At 38.9% G+C, this 19,571-nt stretch overlaps 1 protein-coding gene and 1 pseudogene across 1 annotated transcript in view; one reads left to right on the top strand and one right to left on the bottom strand.

Moving 5' to 3' along the window:
* Window positions 1-19,571, top strand: part of TMEM123 (transmembrane protein 123) — an 80,111-nt gene that overhangs the window by 39,916 nt on the left and 20,624 nt on the right. The window lies entirely within an intron of this gene.
* On the bottom strand, window positions 11,218-12,113 carry LOC116758059 (annotated as a pseudogene).

Genomic DNA, 19,571 nt, shown 5'->3' on the forward strand with positions numbered 1-19,571 from the left:
ACTGACCCAGAATAAAATCTTTAGACTAAGTGCTTTATGTGATGCTAAGTCCCTGTAAATTCGGTGAGTCTAGCTGCATCTGAAATACATACTAGCTTACCAATTAAAGGTGCTATGTATAAGATGTAAAACATCTTCTTAGTTGAGTGCTATGATTATAACAGTTTACAATCAAGACATAATCCAGTTGGCTTGGCATAAATATAGTAGCATTACAGCACACAGACACAGGCATTCATGTTTTCGTGTTTGTTAGCTTAGAGTCAAAGGTTCATAGAGGGGTATCAAAGTCCATTTCAAAGAGAAAAGTCTAATTTTAGAAGCTTGCAGTTTACACACCAGAGCTTGCCTTTCAATAAATAGCTTGTGTAATCTTCCTGCTGGCACAAGTTGAAAAGTACATTGTTGGAAAGGAAAAAGAAAAAACTGAAGAGAAATGATAAACTTGTTTATGAAGAAAAAGAACAGGAAGAATAAAGTAGACATCATCACAGATTTAGTTTTCATATTGTTGAAAGTATTTGGTTGCAAGCAACAGAAACCAACTCTAGCTAACTTAGGCAAATGAGAAATTGTTGGACACCATTGGGGTCACTCACAAAATCAAAGAGAAAGAATTGAACAACTAGACCTAGTCCTAGGGATTTCAAGGGCAGGAGTGAACAGAAGATATCCTTAGGGAGTTGCCATTAAAATGACTGTCAACTGTTTTCCATCCTAGTGTACACTGCTCGAGTTTCAGATTCCTGGGAGAGTCTGATTGGCCTAATTTGAATCACTTGCCCACCCATTGACAGTCCCTCCAAACTACGTGGAATGTGAGGGATGCATCTCTAAGGAAGAGTGGCAACTGTGACAGAAACTGAGGATCACGGGCTTCCCTGGTAGCGCAGTGTTTGGGAGTCCGCCTGCAGATGCAGGGGACACGGGTTTGTGCCCCAGTCCGGGAAGATCCCACATTCCACAGAGCGGCTGGGCCCGTGAGCCATGGCCACTGAGCCTGCGCGTCCGGAGCCTGTGCTCCGCAACGGGAGATGCCACAACAGTGAGAGGCCCGCGTACCGCAAAAAAAAAAAAAAAAAATGAGCAGCAGGAGCTGGACAGGGAAAAAACAGTGGATGTTCACTACACCACATAGCCACAATCAGTAGTAATGATTTTGCCCTACCAGAGTACATGGCCAATAGTTATTGGTATTTCTCTTCAGAAACATCTCTTGTCAGCTTTGTATTCATATGTGAGCTGTGGGAAAAATATTATGCCACTTTGATGGAGAGGGACCATTTCTCATGAATTTCAGAGTATCATTTTCATTTATCTTTGTAAATTGTCCAGATGGCCAGGAATTTCTGATATGGAGTAAAAATATTCTAGAATCACTTTTCTTGTTTGCTTTTCATTTTTTTTTCAGGAAGCTCTTACACTAGAAGTATGTCTTGCCAGAAAGTTATCATGATAATTCTCAAAAGGTATATGTATATTCTTCTTTTCTACATCTCAACGTAGAGAAAATATTCTTTGTCTCCCTGAATGGACTGACAGATTGTTTACATTTAAAGTCTGTTTCCTTAGAACTTATCCCCACCCTATTCCTTCTCTACCACTTCTACCCTTCCCCTTGTTCCTCATAGTTCTTGGGCGTGTACTACTTCAGCAGGGACCTGGGGTGGCTTTTGTGAAACTAAATACAATCAAAAAGCCCAGGGAACAAGAATTAATTTAAATGTGTTGATTTAATTCAACCTTCTGCTGCAGCAGCCACTGAAAAGCAGTGGTCATTACTCTGTGCCGTGGCCACGGACCTCAGCAAGGACCACAAGGCGGCCAAGCACCCTCAGTTTGTGCTGGACTAATCCCAGAGGTATATAGTTTCGCTCTGTGTGAGTAGTGTACACGTGGGACTATCAAGGTTTCCAAGGACAAGTGGGCCCTCAAGTTCATGAGGAAAAGGGTGGGGACACACATCCGTGCCTAGAGGAAGAGGGAGGGGTTGAGCAGCTTTAAGGAAAACAGCTGCCAAGAAGGACTCAGCCTCATTCCCTGAGGTACATAATCCAACCTTTACAGGGAAAAAGCATATACTGTTTGGGACATTAAGCCAACTGTGAATACTAGTGTTTTTCAGCCCACTAGCTAGATATAGAGGGTGGATAAGATACATGTAGTGTGTTCCAACCACAGACTAAAGGCTGTAAAAAGAGAACTTGCAAGAAGCCAAAACCCTGCAACTTGATTCTGCAACTTAAATTGTCCCACAGTAGACAGTAATACATTCACAATTAGAAAACTTCTGTTTGGTTTAGTGATATGCCAACTACCACAGAACAGCAAATAACTGCTGCATGTGCCCAGGCACAAACCTTTTTATCCACAGCTTGCTGTTCAGTTAATAAAAAGGTTTGTGAATGGGCACATGCAGCAGTTATTTGGTATTCTGTGGTAGTTGGGATATCACTAAACCAAACAGAAGTTTTCTAATTGTGAACGTGTTAGCCAGCCATGGATTTTGATCAGTAAGTGGGAAACGAAACAGCCTTTGTAAACGATAAGCCACATGCTCACTCAGTCTTTATCTTCATATCCTAGTAAGTAAATTTGCTTTCCGTGGTAAACAACAGCAACAAAAGGCATACCAAAATCCTTGTATACCTTTGGGTGTAAACTTTTCTGGGGTTTTACATTATTATGAAGTCAAAGACAAACTTATAACTTCCTTGAGATAGCTAAAACGTACATAGCAACCTCTTTAAGTAGGGATAAATTATTATAAAGAAATTGATCCTGCATTATTTTCCACTCAGGACAGGGTTTTGGTTAAATACATTTTTGTTCTGTTTTAAAAATCTCTTATACGTGCTGTGTCCATCTACTGGTTAGCTGCAAAGCAATTGACCTCAGGCAAAGTTAAGTCCCTTGGGAAGTCCAGGACCTAGAGATAGGAAGACAGTTTTGCTTGGCATTGACACTATTTAGTTAGAAGTAACTGTAAGTGTTTCGGTAGATCAGTGGAAATTGATTTTGGGTGTTAGATAGTAGAAACTTCTTTTACCTTGAGGAGAACATAAATATTGTCAATAGTATCCGTTAAAATATGAATAGGGGAAGAATGGAAAATAAGGCATAGAACTAATTCCAACCTACAGGGGTTTTATGAAGATCGGCTGAGGTAAACTGAGGAGTGTTACAATACATAATAAATTCTCTTTGGCCATTATAGCCTTTTAAAATTGTCGGCTCTTATTTTTACCAATCTGAGTTTTCATTGGCCTTTGTTTTTCTTACACAGTTAGAGGGAAAGGAATTATGATATGACCTTAAAATCTCTGTGCCTCAGTTTTCTTCTAGTACTTCTTTATAGGGTTGTTGTGAGGATTAAGTGAGTTAATACATGTAAGGGACTTAGAACAGTGCCTGGCACATAATAAACACTATGTATATGTTAACTATTGTTATTGTTAAGAACGATCCAAATACAGTGCTCAAGAGTGGAGAAGTCAGAATTCTAATAGGTTGCTATAGTAACTTAGACTCAAAGCTATAAAAATTTAGCTGACCTTCCTATCAAAGTTCAGTGATAATTCTGCTACATAAGCCTCTGGTATTCTTTTGTTATATCCACTCAGCAAATGTTCATTCTGAACCTAATGTGTCGGGCAGTGTGCCAGGTTTTGTGAGAGCTATGGAGCCCAAATGGATATAGACACTGCCCTTGTGATACTTAAATAAAAACAAAAAATAGCTATAATAAAATAATATGCTAAGTATAGTAGGAACTTGCACTCAGAAGAGGGAGAGATTTACTTTCAGTTAGGAAAATCTTGAAGGAAATAGCACTTGAACTAGGTCTGAGTGGATGTGACGTTCAGAGATGGAGTGAGGAAGAAACAGATTTGTCATTGGAGGACACGATGTGAGGAAAGGAGTGGGGAAAGGAGTGGGTCTGTGCTGGAAAGGTGGTCCAGGCTGTCTTTAGTTGTACCTTCCCTGTTGTAAAATGAGGGTGGAGGTGCTAAAAATGGTAGATACTGGTTGAACATAATACCGCTGCCAAGCATTTTGCAGGTATTTCACACTTGTTACTGAATTCCATACAATAACCAGATGAGCTAAGTATTATTTTCCCTATTTTAGAGGTGAGGAAAAGTTGTATACTTAGAAAGTAACTGCACAACCATTTAAGCACAGGAGTGGTTGATGGCAAAAGCCTGGCTTTCTTTCTAACATACCTGGCTGCCTCTTCAAAATCGCAAGCGATTGGTTGACAGATAATTAAACACATTCTACCATCTTGAGAATACTAATTGATGCCAATTAGAATTTTCTTCATTACAACTTCTGCAGTTTCAACAAACAGATTTTCTGCCTCCAGCGTTTCCCAGAAACCCCTGATAAGAAGGTTTGTCTTTCCCCAAGACTGTTTCTGAAAAGGTTGCTGGTGAGCATACGGTCCGTGCAGAGTTGGATGGTCGTTCTGGCTGTAGTGACTTGGGGTCCCACATCTACAAGCTGGATCCTCTCCCTTTTCAGTATCAGATAAATAGCGTTATCTGTGTAATCAAGTTCAAACGCAGACTGGAATTCAGGGACTCTGTGCCTTGGCTCCATTCACTTCCTGGCTTTGTTTCCAGATCTATAAAATAGCAGTAAAAATACTTTTATATGCCTCAAGGTTTATTGTGGGATAAGGTAAAATTTAGTACATGGAATACTTCATAAACTATTCACTGCCTTATAAATATTGTTTCTATAATCATAGTCTTGTGAAACAGTTACATCCTCAGAGGATACATAAGGGTCTTTGTTCCTACACTTGAGTGGCTTCAGATGGCTTATTTTAGCTTCTCCTTTTTTCTAACAGACTCAACTGTCATGTCTTTGTATTGTCATTATGCTTCCCTCCAACAGCCCACTCCTCTCTCAGTTTGCTTTTAATCAGCCAGTCAACTAGGAAACCACATAATAGAACTTGCTGGCAGTATGTCTAAAATTAAAGAAATTTTGTTTTCTCTTTAACAGGGGGTGAGAGGAAATTTTTTTTTAATCTCAACTGGCTTAAAATTTCATATTAATTTTTTAAATCTTATAAGTTTTTAAGCATTTTTAGAAATTAATAATGCATGCACTTAATCTTTCAAACAATGCAAAAGCATATAAAATAAAAAGATCTGATCCCATCCTCCCTTTCCTTCCCAACAACTCCCTAGAAATAATCACTATTTACTGGTATGAATATATGAGATAGGCACATAATGGTCTGCAACTTGCTTTTTTGACCAAACTGTTGAGCTTTTAGTGTCAGTACATTATTGGTTATTGCTACATAATAGAACCCCAGAACTTAGTGGTTTGACTATATTTATTACCTGAGTTCCTGTGAGTCAGGAGTTCAGTAGCGGCTTAACTGGGCACTTAGCTGGAGGTAGATTTGAGGTTGCAGTACTGGAGGCTTGAGTGGGTCTGAAGGCTTTACTTCTAAGGTGAAAAAACTCACAGACAGGCTGTTGGCAGGAGGCCTCAGTTCCTCTCTCTGTAGGGTTGCTTGAGGATCTTCACAACATGGTAGCAGGCTTCCCCAAGAATGAGCCATCTTAGAGATTCACTAGATCCTAGAGAGAGCCAAGTAGAAGCAATCCTTTTTCTGACCTAGCCTCCGAAGTTACATCATTTTGCCATATTCTTTGCTGGAAGCAAGTTTCTAAGTTAGGTCCACATACAAGGGAAGTGAAATTAGACTTCACCTTTTGAAGGGAGGCATATCAAAGAATTTGTGGATATGTTTTAAACCACCGAAGTATGTATAGCTCTCTCATTCATTTTCATGTTTGTGTTATGTTCCATAGTATGGAGGTACCATAATTTCCTTAACCATGCCCCCATTAGTAGATACTGTTACTCTTCTAAACAGTGCTTCAGAGAATACACACATACACTTTTACCAACTTGAGCTAGAATTTAGCCAGATACGTAAAAGGAGTTGTTGGGTTCTGAAGGTGGGCCAAAGGGGATGGATCCCTTAAAACTAAAGAGCTGGGATGCATGAAGGCATGTTTTGCCTTTCAGCTGTGTTCTGGCTAAATAGTTCAGAAAGATATTGGAGTTAGTCATTTCATGTAATCAGACTCAAACAAACAGAAAACATCTCAAAATATTCTCGGTATTAAAAACAAGTTTAATACTATGAGAAATGTGTGAATTAGGGGTATAGATGTCAACATGAGTGAAATTTATTAATGTAATATTGAGTACAAAAAACAAGAACAGGAAAATATCTAGCATGATGCTAGTTATATAAAATTTAAATGTGAAAAACAGTATTTTGTTGCTTAGAAATAGTGTACAGTAAAAATGTAAAGAAATCTATGATAAATTCAGGGTAGTGGTTACTTGGAATGGACTGCAGTTGAGGAGGTACACACTTTTAGGGGGTTTCTTAATTGGCAGTTTTATTTCTTTATCAGAATAATGAGGACACAGATGTTGGTATTATTCTTTGTACTTTTTTGGTACATCTACAGTTATCACAATGAAAATTATGAGAGGCTCTTGATTTTTAAATTCTGAGCTCTTATTTTAGCTTCAACTTTTGGGGTATTAAGTATATACATTTGTTTATTGATGGTGATTTTAGTGCAGTGAAGATAGTCAAAAATTAATTAATTTTTAGGTAAAGTTAATACCTAAAGTAAATACAGTAGGCTCTGGAATTCAGGTGGATTTTCATCAGGAGACAATGAGCAAATCAATGAAAAGATTACCAGGCTCGGAGGAGTCCAAAGACCTGTGTTATGGTCTGTTCACCATGTCTGACAGCGATTTGGAGCATTTAGTTAACTTGAGTCACAGTTTTCTCATCTGTAAATTGCAGGGAGCAAACCCACTTCTCGGTGCTAGTATACAGATCACATGAAATTTTTTAAAAATTAAAAATATGAAAAGCACCTAGTCCAGTTGCTGGCACAGCAGATGTTCATTATTTTCTTCCTACTCCCACAGATTACTGCCATCATGATTCTGGTACCATGTCTAGCATTTAAGCAAGTATGTATTTTTGGTAATTATGTAAAGTTTGCATTTTTCTTTTGTCATGTAAGAAAAACTGTTCAGTATTAAATATTAAATTTTCAAATGCCTTTATACAATGAGTTAAAATTATTTAATAGTGGATTATAAACTGTACAGTTGTCATCTCTAGGGATTTCTTTTTGCTGACATTTGAGCAGACGGTTTTTTTGCTGACTGAATATCTCTTTGTTGTGTTGCTTTGAGCTCATTAACGACCAAATTCTTATGTGGCAGCTGCACATTACACATGCTTATTCTCCACGTTCAGACCATAAATCTTCTGTGACTGAGTGACAGCACCACCTGCAGAGTCTTTTGATGTTGCAGATATAGCACTAATAATGTTATTTCAAAATATTTCAGACCTGTTTTTTCATACATTTTAGCGCTACTGGGACAATGAAATGATATTTCAGGATATGAGAAGTTATTGTTATTGTTTTTTGTGTATTTTACAATGGAGACAGACTGGTAGTATTTGCTATATGTAGGATGGTAGAACATGGAACAGCAAGAGTATTCGGTATATACCCAGCTGAGGTTTGTTAAATACTTAGAGTAACTCATGAGTATGTTATCATTTTTTTCTCCCTAAAATCTATTTTCTAGCTTATTCTTATCTAACAACATGTTGAAGGTCAACATTGGGGCAATGACACAGTCACTCACCCATCCCAACCAAAGCTTTTTGTTTTGGTGGCACTACTTTTCGTGACTGGCAACGGAACACAGTGCTTGAAAGCAGAGGCTCAGTTCATGTCCTGGCTCCTCCCCTTACTAGTTTGTTCTCAAGTCACTGAACCTCTCTGTACCTCAGTTTCATCTGTAAAATGGGGATGACCATAACATCTGCCTCTCGGGGTAATTATGAAGACTGCTAATATTTACAATATATTAGAGCAGTGTCTGGCTCAGAATGAGGACTGTTTAAAGATTCATTAAATAAACACATCAAATAAATATAGCAGACAGACAGCTGTAGAGCATAGAGCACACAGGACTGGGCTTGGCTCTGTGGGCTCATCCCAGATTGGATCTGTCCCCAAACAGTAAAAGACACTGTCCTTTCAGTCAGATTAGTTATACAAGCTAATAAGGATAAGGAGGAATATAAAGTTATCCACAGATGATGCCTTGCCTTTGGCTTAACCAAACCAGAAGCCTAGGGGTTAAGGGAACCTCTGTCATTTTTTAGGGCAGAGGGCTGGTGGGACAAGGGTAGGGAGGGATCTAGAGGGACAAACAGAAAATATCCATCACAGTTTCTAAGACAAAGTGCATATTTATATATAGTGCATATATGATATGTAGATATGTGCATATTTCTATATAAATTTTCCATTATCTTCCAATATATTTTCTAAGTTTCTACAGAAAAAAGTGTGATCTCGGCATGTAACTGGAACGAAAAAGTCTCACAGTCACTTAAAGTGTATTTCCAGTATTACTACTTCCTGGCTTAAACAAAGGAGGAACACAGTTCATTTTCCACTTAATTCAGAAAAGCCATTCCAAGCATGGTAGGAAATGTTAAAGAGCTGATAGATAGAATTGATACTGCTACCTCCGAGGTAGAAATGCTGGCAAAACTATCCCCCAGTCTTTATGCCATATGCTTCTAATCTGCACCAATAATTCCTGTTCATAAACAGTATATTGAGTTCTCTTTTTAGAGTAATAAATCTATGCCTAAATCAGTTTTTTCATTTTTCTTCTACTAGAGTACCATTGAGCTCACTCTGATGTTCACGTCTTCAATGGGAGGTAAAGCTGATATGGAATTTTCTGAATAAGAAAAGTGGTTAAAAGAACACTTCAGAAGAAACCATTGTCTAACAGACTGGACACACATTGTCCTGGGGAGTTGAGGTAGCTGAGAGATGATGAATGAACAGGCTTTAATTCTCTTGGTGATTTGTTGCTAGAGGACCATTTAAAATTTCTTTCCTGGAGCCTTGAGAAGGTAGCTCACCTGCCTCACAGCACTGGGTTAATTCTGTGTTCAGGTACACAAGGGACCTGATTAACCCTGGTTTGACAATTAGTTGTTGGTAGCTAATAACTAATTATTCAGGACATGAGGAAACACATTTTTGTAACCTTCCCTCCCCCTCCAAAAACAATATATTCAATAAATTCACATAGGGGAACTTTAGCCTGCCTATGGTTGGGAGCCAATTTTGTTTGCCCGACTTTTGAACCTTTGAATTTAATGAGGGGTTGCTGACACTTTCTCCCATTCAACAGCTAGGAATTTAGTTTTCCCAGATTTGCAAATCAGGATCAACTTTACCCAAAACACTGTGTGGGAGGTGGAATTCTAAGATGACCCCCCCAGTGACCCTCACCCTTTGTCTTATTCCCTCACCTGTGAATATGAGACATCATTCCTGTGATTATGTTATCTTACCTGGCAGAGGGGTTTTTGCAGATGTACTTAAGGTTAGTAATCAGTTGACCTTAAGATAAACTATTGAGTGGGCCTAGCATAATCATATGAGCCCTTTAAGAGCAAAGAGTTTTCTCTGGCTGGTGGCAGAAGTGGAAGTCAGGGAGATTTGAAGCGTGAGAAGGACATGCTGCTGTTGGCTTTGAAGACAGAGGGGCCACATGAATACAGGTGGCCTTTAAGAGCATGGAGTGGCCCCAGCTGACAGACAGTAAGAAAATGGGACCCTCATGCAAGGACCTGGATACTATCAGCAGCCTAAATGATCTTGGAAGCAGGTTTTTTCCCAGAGCCTCCAGATAAGAGGCAAGCGTAGCCACACCTTGATTTCAGCCTTCAGGAGACACTGAGCAGAGACCCAGCTGAGCCGTCCATTCGTACTTATGACCTCCGCAACTGGAAGCTTATAAATGGTGTTTTAAGTGACTACATGTGTGGCCTAGAAGTATATTTTGCGACTAGTTTATCTTGAAAGGAATACCGGGGAGTTATACTGCTCTAAGCTATAAGTGCTATGGGTACTTTCCCGAGAAAAAAGTTGATGGCCAGGGTGAGTGTTTGCTTAGGATACAGTTATTTCGGTAATGGTGTGAAAAACCACATATTCTTCTGTTAGGGAGGAGTCTGCTGCTGGTATGTAATTTTTATGTGTTTGATTCTTACAGGAGCCTTCACTAACATTTATTAAACAAACCCACAACCTGTGACAGAAATCAGTGAACTTTTTCTGTGAAGGGCCACGTGGTAAATACTTGTGGCTTTGGGGCCCATATGGTCTCCATCACAACTATAATCAATTCTGTCCTGGCACCACAGCAGACACAGACAATAGTTGAGTGAATGAGTGTAGCTGTGTGCCAGGAAAACTTTATTTATGGTCATCATTTGGCTTGTGTTATCAGTGTCTTATCTCTGGGGTTTTTTTCTTTTTACTCATGGCTGGTAGGTACTAGTTATTCCTTTAATTTATCACAACTGATTTCTGCCCTTATTCGTAGCTTTTCCTGACTTGAATTTACAAGAAACCTCCCCCACCAAAAAAAGTCTCTTTACTGAATTATCTTATAATCTTGAGCATGTTTCTTGTTTTTTGTTTTGCGGTATGCGGGCCTCCCACTGCTGTGGCCTCTCCCGTTGCGGAGCACAGGCTCCGGACACGCAGGCTCAGCGGCCATGGCTCACGGGCCCAGCCGCTCCGCGGCATGTGGGATCCTCCCGGACTGGGGCACGAACCCGCGTCCCCTGCATCGGCAGGCGGACTCTCAACCACTGCGCCACCAGGGAAGCCCTTGAGCATGTTTTTAAGTGACAAAATTGGTAGGAGAAGGACTATGGAATCTGTTTTATTACATAAGCATAGTGTATAAAACTTAATTTTAAAAGAGGCAAAGGTCATTCCTTTTATTTATTGAGGTATAATTGATGTGAAACTTTATATTAGTTTCAGGCATACAGCATAATGATTTGATAATCGTGTATACTGGCAAAATGATAAGCCTAGTTAACATCCAACACTACACATAGTTACAAATTTTTTTTCTTTCTTGTGATGAGAACTTTTAAGATTTATTCTGTTAGTAACTTTTTTTTTTTTTAAACGGGAGTCACTGAGCTTTATGGTTTCATTTGGCCCCAAAAATACACTTTTAGGGGGCCTCAAATTACTAGACATGTGAATTTGAATGTTCCCCACCGCCAGGTCCCTTCCACCCTTCGGTTCCTCCCAGGAGCTCCAAAGCCAAAGTTGAGTCTGTCCCACTCGGGTCGTTCCACAGCGGCTCTGCTTCCTGGGGGCTGCAGTTGCGATGTGAATGATGGTGAAGTTCCAGCTCAGGGGCCTCTGCCAGCTGCTGTCACATGATTGCACGGCACGAGTTTTGTTTCCAGGCCGTAGACTGTATTCCCAGCACTTCGGATTTGGACACCAGGTCATCTAGCTTCTCGCCTCGCTCTAACAAAGACTCCGTGGTGTTGTGCAGGATGATTTTGGTCTCATCTAGTTCAGCCTGCACTTTAGTCATTGGGTCAGCTTCTCGGAGGTTCTGGTATCTACTGAGGTGACCGTCCAGGCCTGCATACTGGATGGTATTGGGGGATCCAACTGGCCAGTCTGGCCTTTCGACCTGCTTGGAGAATTCGTCTAGTACCTTCTCCAGCAAGGTAAACGCCACCCGGGATGGGTATTCACTGTCAGCAATGACCACTCCCACCAGACTGTCGCTTCTCGCTTAGACATGGCACAGATACTCTTGTTCTTTGACAGAAGCTCTGCTGCCTTTTGAAGAGCGCTCCACAATCAGTTGACTTGTGAAGGTCATGAATTCCTGAACGCTGGACCTCTGGAAGAAGCTGAAGGAGGACACGTCGTACGCAGCTTTGAGCGGCACCGCCTTGGCATCGCCTTTGTACGGGACGCTGAGGCTGTACAGCTTCATGGCGCCGCGCCCTCGGGCCAGCTACCCGCCTGGCCGCGGGACCAGCTTGCAGGGAGCAGCATGGCGCTGCCCCTCGAGACCGCCATCAGCTGCTGACGGGTCGGCCGCTCTCTTAGTAACTTAAATATGCAGTACAGTATTAACTATAGTCGCCAGTCTGTACATTACATCCCCTGACTTATTTATTGTATAACTGAAAGTTTGTACCTTTTGTCCTCTTCATCCTTTTCACCCACCACCCCTGCCCCGCCCCGCCCTAGCTTCTCCACATTTGACAGCCGCCTATCTGTGAGCTCAGTTTTTTCTTTTGATTCCACATAAAAGTGACATCGTACAGTATTTTTCTTCCTCTGACTTATTTCACTTAGCATAATGCACTCAAGGTCCATTCCTGTTGTCACAAATGGCAAGATTTCTTTTTTTTTAATGGCTGAGCAATATTCCACTGTGTGTGTGTGTGTGTGTGTGTGCGCGTGTGTGTGTGTGTCTGTGTCACATCTTTATCCATTCACTCATCAAAGGCCACTTAGGTTACATATCTTGGCTGTTGTACATAATGCTGGACTGAACATGGCAGTGTGTGTGTGTGTATATATATATATATATATATATATATATATATATATATATATATATATATCTTTTCAACTTAGTGTTTTCATTGGGGGTGGGGGGCGCTGGAATAAATACCCAGGGGTGGATTGCTGTATCATACAGTAGGTCTATCTTGAACCTCCATACTGTTTTCCGTAGTGGCTGCACCAATTTACATTCTCACCCAGAGAGCACAAGGATTCCCTTTTCTTCATATCTTTCCTAAGACTTGTTATTTTTTGTCTTTTTGATAATAGCCATTCTAACAGTTAGGAGGTGATATCTCATTGTGTCTCTGATTTTCATTTTCCTGATGATTAGTGATGTTGAACACTTTTCATATGTCTGTTGTATGTCTTCTTTGGGAAAATTTCTATTCAGATTCTGTGCCTATTTTTTAAATGAAATTACTGGTTTTCTTGCTATTGAGTTATATGACTTCTTTATATAATTTGGATACTAACCCCTTAACAGATACATGATTTACAAATATTTTCTCCCATTCAGTAGGTTGCCTTTTCATTTTGTTGATGGTTTCGTTTGCTGTGCAGAAGCATCTTAGTTTGATGTAGTCCCACTTGTTTATTTTTGCTTTTGTTGTCTCTGCTTTTGGTGTCAATCCCAAAAGTCATAGCCAAGACTTAAGGACTTTACCACCTATTTCTTTTTAGATGTTTTATGGTTTCAGGTCTTACATTAGGTACTATTAAGTCTTTACCCCATTTGGAATTAATGCTTTGTGTGTGGTGTAAGATAGCGGTTCAGTTTCATTCTGTTGCATATGGCTGTCCGGTTTTCCCATCTCCATTTATTGAAGAGATTGTTCTTTCCCCCATTGTATATTCTTGGCTTCTTTGTCTTAAATTAATTGACCATACATGTGTGGCTTCTGGGCTCTGTGTTCTGTTCTGTTGATATATATGTCTGTTTTTATGCCAATACCATACTGTTTTGATTACTATAGCTCTGTAATTATAGCTTAAATTTAGAAAGTGTGATGCCTCCAGCTTCGTTTTTATTTCTCAAGATTGCTTTGGCTACTCAGGGACTTTTGTGATTCCATACAAATTTTAGGATCATTTGTTCAATTTCTATGAAAAATACCATTGGAATTTTTATAGAGATTGCATGGACTCTGTAGATTGCTTTGGATGGTGTGGATATTTTAACAATGTTCTTCTAATTCGTGATCACAGAATATTTTTCCATTTATTTGTGTCTTCTTTAATTCCTTACATCAATGTCTTATAGTTTTCAGTATACAGGTCCATTACCTACTCGGTTAAATTTTTTCCTAGGTATTTTATTCTCTTTCATGCAATTGTAAATGGGATTGGTTTCTTAATTTCTCTTTGTGATAGTTTGTTATTAGTGTATAGAAATGCAGTAGATTTTTGTATATTGATTTTGTATCCTGAAACTTTATTGAATTTGTTTATTAGTTCTAACACTTTGTGGAGTCTTTAGGGTTTTCTATTTATAATACCATGTTATTTGCAAATACTGACAATTTTACTTTCTCTCTAATTTGGATGCCTTTTATTTCTTTTTTTTTTTTAGAAGATGTTGGGGGTAGGAGTTTATTAATTTATTTATTTTTGCTCTGTTGGGTCTTTGTTTCTGTGCGAGAGCTTTCTCTAGTTGTGGCAGATGGGGGCCACTTTTCATCGTGGTGCGTGAGCTTCTCACTGTCGTGGCCTCTCTTGTTGCAGAGCACAGGCTCCAGACGCGCAGGCTCAGTAGTTGTGGCTCACGGGCCTAGTTGCTCCGCGGAATGTGGGATCCTCCCAGACCAGGGCTCGAACCCGTGTTCCCTGAGTTAGCAGGCAGATTCTCAACCACTGCGCCACCAGTGGAAGCCCCTATTTCTTTTTCTTGCCTAATTGTTCGGGCTAGGACTTCCAATACTGTGTTGAATAAAAGTGGTGAGAATGGGCATACTTGTCTTGTTCCTGATTTTACAGGAAAAGCTTTCAGCTTTTCACTGTTGAGTATGATGTTAGCTGTTGGCTTATCATATATGGCCTCTATTATGTTGAGGTACATTCCTTCTGCACCCACTTTGCAGAGAATTTTTATCATAAATGTTGAATTTTCCTAAATGCTTTTCCTGCATCTAATGAGATAATCATATGGTTTTTATCCTTCATTTTGTTAATGTGGTATATAACATTGATTTGCAGATGTTGAACCATCCTTGCATCACTGGAATAAATCCCACTGGATTATCGTGTATGATTCTTTTCATGTATTGATGAATCCAGTTTGGTAATATTTTGTTGAGGATTTTTGCATCCATATTCATCAGGGGTATTGGCCTGTAATTTTCTTTTGTTGTGGCATCCTTGTCTGATTTTGCTATCAAGGTAATGCTGACCTCTTAAAATTACTTTTGAAGTCTTATCTCTTCTATTTTTTTGGAAGAGTTTTGAGAAGGATTGGTATTAATTCTTGAATATTTGGCAGAATTCACCAGTGAAGCTGTCCTGTCCTGGACTTTTGTTTGCTAGGAGGTTTTTCTTTTGTTTTGTTTTTTGTTTTTAGGGTTTTTTTATTTTCTATTTTGTTTTATTTATTTCTTTATACAGCAGGTTCTTATTAGTCATCAGTTTTATACACATCAGTGTATACATGTCAATCCCAATTGCCCAATTCAGCACGCCACCATCCCCAGCCCCCCACGGCTTTCCCCCCTTGGTGTCCATACATTTGTTCTCTACATCTGTGTCTCAACTTCTGCCCTACAAACCAGTTCATCTGTACCATTTTTCGAGGTTCCATATACATGCCTTAATATACGATATTTGTTTTTCTCTTTCTGACTTACTTCACTCTTTATGACAGTCTCTAGATCCATCCATGTCTCAACAAAGGACTCAATTTCATTCCTTTTTATGGCTGAGTAATATTCCATTGTATATATGTACTACATCTTCTTTATCCATTCATCTGTTGTTGGGGATTTAGGTTGCTTCCATGACCTGGCTGTTGTAAATAGTGCTGCAGTGAACATTGGGGTTGCATGTGTCTTTTTCAATTATGGTTTTCTCTTGGTATATGCCCAGTAGTGGGATTGCTGGATCATATGGTAATTCTATTTTTAGTTTTTTAAGGAACCTCCATAATGTTCTCCATAGTGGGTGTATCAATTTACATTCCCACCAACAGTGCAAGAGAGTTCCCTTTTCTCCACACCCTCTCCAGCATTTGTTGTTTGTACATTTTCTGATGATGCCCATTCTAACTGGTGTGAGGTGATACCTCACTGTAGTTTTGATTTGCATTTCTCTAATAATTAGTGATATTGACCAGCTTTTCATGTGCTTCTTGGCCATCTGTATGTCTTCTTTGGAGAAATGTCTGTTTAGGTCTTCTGCCCATTTTTGGATTGGGCTGTATGTTTCTTTAATATTGAGCTGCATGAGCTGTTTATATATTTTGGAGATTAATCCTTTGTCCGTTGATTCATTTGCAAATATTTTCTCGCATTCTGAGGGTTGTCTTTCCGTCTTGTTTATGGTTTCCTTTGCTGTACAAAAGCTTTTAAGTTTCATTAGGTTCCATTTATTTATTTTTGCTTTTATTTCCATTACTCTAGGCGGTGGATCAAAAAAGATCTTGCTGTCATTTATGTCAAAGAGTGTTCTTCCTATGTTTTCCTCTAAGAGTTTTATAGTGTCCGGTCGTACATTTAGGTCTCGAATCCATTTTGAGTTTATTTTTGTGTATGGTGTTAGGGAGTGTTCTAATTTCATTCTTTTACATGTAGCTGTCCAGTTTTCCCAGCACCACTTATTGAAGAGACTGTCTTTTCTCCATTGTATATCCTTGCCTCCTTTGTCATAGATTAGTTGACCATAGGTGTGTGGGTTTATCTCTGGGCTTTCTATCTTGTTCCACTGATCTGTGTTTCTGTTTTTGTGCCAGTACTCTATTTTCTTGATTACTGTAGCTTTCTGGTACAGTGTGAAGTCAGGGAGTCTGATTCCTCCAGCTCCGTTTTTTTCCCTCAAGACTGCTTTGGCTATTTGGGGTCTTTTGTGTCTCCATACAAATTTTAAGATTTTTTGTTCTAGTTATGTAAAAAATGCCATTGGTAATTTGATAGGGATTGCATTGAATCTGTAGATTGCTTTGGGTAGTATAGTCATTTTCACTATATTGATTCTTCCAATCCAAGAACATGGTATATCTCTCCAATTGTTGGTATCATCTTTAATTTCTTTCATGAGTGTCTTATAGTTTTCTGCATACAGGTCTTTTGTCTCCCTAGGTAGGTTTATTCCTAGGTATTTTATTCTTTTTGTTGCAGTGGTACATGGGAGTGTTTCCTTAATTTCTCTTTCAGATTTTTCATCATTAGTGTGTAGGAATGCAAGAGATTTCTTGGTATTAATTTTGTATCCTGCAACTTTACCAGTTGATTAGCTCTAGTAGTTTACTAGTGGCATTTTCAGGATTCTCTATGTATAGTATCGTGTCATCTGCAAACAGTGACACTTTTACTTCTTCTTTTCCAATTTGTATTCCTTTTATTTCTTTTTCCTCTCTGATTGCCATGGCTAGGACTTCCAAAGCTATGTTGAATAATAGTGGTGAGAGTGGATATCCTTGTCTTGTTCCTGACCTTAGAGGAAATGCTTTCAGTTTTTCACCATTGAGAATGATGTTTGCTGTGGCTTTGTCGTATATGGCCTTTATTATGTTGAGGTAGGTTCCCTCTATGCCCACTTTCTGGAGAGTTTTTATCATAAATGGGTGTCGAATTTTGTCAGAAGCTTTTTCTGTATCTACTGAGATGATCAAATGGTTTTTATTCTTCAATTTGTTAATGTGGTGTATCCCATTGATTGATTTGCCTATATTGAGGAATCCTTGCATCCCTGGGATAAATCCCGCTTGACCGTGGTGTATGATCCTTTTAATGTGTTGTTGGATTCTGTTTGCTAGTATTTTGTAGAGGATTTTTGCATCTATATTCATCAGTGATATTGTTCTGTAATTTTCTTGTTTTGTAGTACCTTTGTATGGTTTTGGTATCAGGATGATGGTGGCCTCATACAATGAGTTTGGGAGTGTTCCTCCCTCTGCAATTTTTTGGAAGATTTTGAGAAGGATGGGTATTAGCTCTTCTCTAAATATTTGATAGCATTCACCTGTGAAGCCATCTGGTCCTGGACTTCTGTTTGTTGGAAGATTTTTAATCACAGTTTCATTTTCATTACTTGTGATTAGTCTGTGTATATTTTCTATTTCTTCGTGGTTCAGTCTTGGAAGGTTATACCTTTCTAAGAATTTGTCCATTTCTTCCAGGTTGTCCATTTTATTGGCCTGGAGTGCTTATAGTAGTCTCTTAGGATGCTTTGTATTTCTGCGGTGTCTGTTGTAACTTCTCCTTTTTCATTTCTAATTTTATTGATTTCAGTCCTCTCCCTCTTTTTCTTGATGAGTCTAACTAATGGTTTATCAATTTGTTTATCTTCTCAAAGAACCAGCTTTTAGTTTTATTGATCTTTGCTATTGTTTTCTTTGTTTCTATTTCATTTATGTCTCCTCTGATCGTCATGATTTCTTTCCTTCTGCTAACTTTGGGTTTTGTTTGTTCTTCTTTCTCTAGTTCCTTTAGGTGTAAGGTTAGATTGTTGATTTGAGATTTTTCTTGTTTCTTGAGGTAGGCTTGTATAGCTATAAACTTTTCTCTTAGAACTGCTTTTGCTGCATCCCATAGGTTTTGGATCGTCGTGTTTTCATTGTCATTTGTCTCTAGGTATTTTTTGATTTCCTCTTTGATTTCTTCAGTGATCTCTTGGTTATTTAGTAACGTATTGTTTAGCCTCCACGTGTTCGTGTTTTTTACATTTTTTTCCCTGTAATTCATTTCTAATCTCACTGCATTGTGGTCAGAAAAGATGCTTGATATGATTTCAGTTTTCTTAAATTTACTGAGGCTTGATTTGTGAACCAAGATATGAGCTATTCTGGAGAATGTCCCTTGTGCACTTGAGAAGAAAGTGTAACCTGCTGTTTTTGGATGGAATGTCCTATAAATATCATTTAAATCTATCTGGTCTGTTGTGTCATTTAAAGCTTGTGTTTCCTTATTTATTTTCAATTTGGATGATCTGTCCATTGGGTGATCTGTCCCTTGGTTAAAGTCCCCCACTATTATTTTGTTACTGTCTATTTCCTGTTTTATAGCTGTTAGCAATTGCCTTATGTATTGAGGTGGTCCAAGTTGGGTGCATATATATTTATAATTGTTATATCTTCTTCTTGGATTTGATCCCTTGATCATTATGTAGTGTCCTTCCTTGTCTCTTGTAACATTCTTTATTTTAAATTCTATTTTATCTGATATGAGTATTGCTACTCCAGCTTTCCTTCGATTTCCATTTACATGGAATATCTCTTTCCATCCCCTCACTTTCAGTCTGTATGTGTCCCTAGGTCTGAAGTGGGTCTCTTGTAGACAATATATATGGGTCTTATTTTTGCATCCATTCAGCAAGCCTGTGTCTTTTGGTTGCAGCATTTAATCCAGTCACATTTAAGGTAGTTATTGATATGTATTTTCCTATGACCATTTTCTTAATTGTTTTGGGTTTGTTTTTGTAGGTCCTTTTCTTCTCTTGTGTTTCCTACTTAGAGAAGTTCCTTTAGCATTTGTTGTAGAGCTGGTTTGTTGGTGCTGAATTCCCTTATCTTTTGCTTGTCTGTAAAGCTTTTGATTTCTCCTTCAAATCTGAATGAGATCCTTGCTAGGTAGAGTAATCTTGGTTGTAGGTTCTTTACTTTCATCACTTTAAGTATATCATTCCACTCCCTTCTGGCTTGTAGAGTTTCTGCTGAGAAATCAGCTGTTAACCTTAAGGGAGTTCCCTTGTATGTTATTTGTCATTTTTCCCTTGCTGCTTTCAATAATTTTTATTTGTCTTTAATTTTTGCCAATTTGATTACTTTGTGTCTCGGCATGTTTCTCCTTGGGTTTATCCTGTATGGGACTCTCTGCGCTTCCTGGACTTGGGTGCCTA

The sequence above is a fragment of the Phocoena sinus genome, chromosome 8 (genome assembly GCF_008692025.1).
Source record: "Phocoena sinus isolate mPhoSin1 chromosome 8, mPhoSin1.pri, whole genome shotgun sequence".
Taxonomy (NCBI): domain Eukaryota; kingdom Metazoa; phylum Chordata; class Mammalia; order Artiodactyla; family Phocoenidae; genus Phocoena; species Phocoena sinus.